Below are 3,208 nucleotides of genomic sequence, written 5' to 3'. Positions count from 1 at the left end.
AACAGGAACAAACAAGCATTTCACAGAAGAGGAAGCACAAATGACAAATAAACATGAAATTATGTTTAATCTCATTAGCAATCAGGGTAATGAAAACTAAGACCAAGAAGACTATATTACACACACTAGATTGAGAAAATTGAGATAATAGCTGGTGTTTATGAGAATGTGGTTTAACAGGGACTTTCACACACTGCCAGCAGCAGTGAAATTCGTACAATCACTTTGCAAAACAATTTGGTGCCGCACAGAAGTTGAAAATCTGACTCTTTGACCGATCCACTTCATTCCTAAATACATACCTGAAGACATTTGCCCACGTGCACTGGGAGACCTGTGTGAGAACGTGAAAATGAATGAACTACAGCTATTTGCATCAACTCAAATAAATCTCACAAACATAGCTTTGAATTTTTTAAAAATGTAACTCACCTAAGGTATGATCTTTTCCTAACACTTCCAAAACGAGCAAGATGAAACAATACATTGTTTAAATATTCATAAGAATGTGATAAAATATGAAAATAAGGCAAAGGAGCAGTAAACAACCCAAGTCACTCATGATCTTCTCAGGCTAAGGGGTGGACCTGATGCTGGGTTCACCTCCCTGACAATAATGGGGGTGGAGGGAACCCTGGGCGCTCCTTGCTGGGGGGCTGTGCCACAGTCAGTAGAGTACCCTCACTTTTCAGAGGAGCCTAACCAAGACCCTGACGGGAGACAGTGGCGCTGCGCTCAGCAGCCTTTGAATGAGGCTGGGACCCTTGCCTCTAGCGCCGGGACGCTAGCTCAGTTGTCATTTGGGAATGATTCAACCCTCCTGAGAGGGCCTTTGAAACACGCAGGGGAAAGTTTCTGGTTGTCACAAGACAGGAGAACCCAAAGGCTAGCGGTGGCCCTGATGAGACACACCTGCTGCCCCATCCTTGGAGCCCTCGCGTCTCTCTGCATCCTTTGATTCTGTGTCTCCGCTCCTGCCCGCCCGCAACTGTGGGACAAGTCTCCTCCCAAACCCCTTAGGACAGCGGGCTGCCGGTCCTAACTAGGAGCTTGAGGGCTGCAGACGCTCTGGTCTCACTTCTTTCGTGCTGGGAATTGAGTCCTCCTCGCAGTTAAGATATCGTTGAATTCGGTTGCGAGGACAGGTACAGACCACTCGCTCGCTGGTCCGGGAGCCCAGGAGCTGAAAACCGGCTTGCTCCAGTTCTGGCTGCATTCTTAGAACAGCTCTGCGTTCGGGGCCTGTGCTAAGCTGAGCAGCGCCCTCCCCGGGACACCCTGGGAACATACACCCGGGCTGCTCTGAGAAAATGTAAACACCCATGGCTGTGAGTTGAAAGGATCTGACCACCGCCAGCTCACCAGCTTGCGAGCGTCTTTGCGAACACGGGATTCAGGAGGCCCTCTAGCAGAAGGCAGCCTCATGCCAGGGAGCACAGCTGGATGAGAAGTGAGAACCCGCTCCCTTGGTCAGGCACTCTGGTGCAGTGCACAGGCTCTACAACCGTACCTAGCGGCCGAATCCAGTGTCTCCCTATCAATCTGGTGACCCACCCTTGGCCTCACTCAAGAGGAGCCTTTCTGGGACTGCCTAGTGGTTGCTGGAACCAGACTCCAGTTCTAAAGAGATGGGTCCAGGTGTCCAGCCCCCATGGCCTGACATTTAAGGCTGTTTACACTTTGCTTCCAGTCTGCTTTTCTATCCATTGCATATCAGAGCATCTTCTAGGCAGGCTACTCTAGTCACAGCTTTCCAAATAATGCTTGTGGAAGTTCATCTTCACATTCACACACTCGTCCTTTATCCTGCCCTGTTACCCACTTGAAGACTCAGCTCATTTTCACTTCTCTGAGAGGTCCTCTTGGATCGGCTCAGCTCAGGAATCACTGAAGAGCACCCAGTGTACTTCCCATCGGGTCACTGGCCACACAGCCCATGTACTGAGGGCTGGGGCTCCCTAAGAAGGTTGTAAGTTTCTCAAAGGTGGGAAGATGTTGAAGGGACTAGGCCCCCATGCTGCCCTATTTAAGAACCTTGCTGGAAGGTATTATTCTTTGTGAAATAAGCAGACAAAGAAAGACAAAGACTGCATATTTTCACTTGTGTGTGGAATCTAAAAATAATAATAAAACGAATGAGCAAATACAACAAAACAGAAATAGGCTCACAGATAGAAAGAACACAGATAGATAATGATCACCAGTAGGAAGCCGGATGAAGGAAGGGAGTGAGATGGGAGTAGGGGATTAAGAAGCACAAACTACTGTGTATAAAATAAGCTCCAAGGTTATATTGTACAGCACAGGAAATATAACCAATATTTTATGATAACTTGCAGTGGAGTATGGGGCTTCCCTGGTGGCTCAGAGGTTAAAGCGTCTGCTTGCAATGTGGGAGACCCAGGTTCGATCCCTGGGTCAGGAAGATCCCCTGGAGAAGGAAATGGCAACTCAGTCCAGTATTCTTGCCTGGAGAATCCCATGGAGGGAGGAGCCTGGTAGGCTACAGAGTCCATGGGGTCGCAAAGAGTCAGACACGACTGAGCAACTTCACTTTCACTTTAAAGTGGAGTATAATCCATAAAAAATACTAAATCACTATTGTATACTTAAAACTAATAGAATATCATGAGTCAACTATACTTCCATACAAAAAGATAAATAAGAATCTCACTGAGTACTTACCATAGTAACAAATAGCTTCTTCTATTCTCTCAGATCAAAACAAAACAAACAAACATACATACACACACTTGAAGAGCAAGGAATTTGGCTCCCTGCCTGGATTGGTAATGAGAACATCAGGACAAGATTGAGGCCGAATCCTTGATCTTGGTTTAATAATTTGCCCATGAACTTTGCCTGGGCTACTTTGGTCCTATCTCAAAGAAAGTGCTTCATTCTGAAGATAATGGGCCGCCTGTAGCCCATACCCCCAAATGCCAGAGTGGGATGCCCTCTCTCTCCATGAATGCTCAAAGACCACGTGAGCTGAAGCTCCCATAACAAGAAAAGCAGCCATGCCTCATAGGTGGGGGCCTCACCTAGATGCTGACTGAGTCAGATTTATAAGTTTAAGAAAGAGATGCTTTGGATGCTTTTCAAAATCTTTGGTGAGTCTGTAGCAATCTCAGCCCACTGAAAAACTCAAATCCATCACAGCTCAGCACAGCACATGTTTCAGAAGATGCCTGGAAAAGAGCATCTT

Source organism: Dama dama, chromosome 20 (genome assembly GCF_033118175.1).
Source record: "Dama dama isolate Ldn47 chromosome 20, ASM3311817v1, whole genome shotgun sequence".
In the NCBI taxonomy this organism is placed as follows: Eukaryota; Metazoa; Chordata; class Mammalia; order Artiodactyla; family Cervidae; genus Dama; species Dama dama.
The sequence above is the reverse complement of the archived record's forward strand: the minus strand, read 5'-3'. Positions refer to the sequence as shown.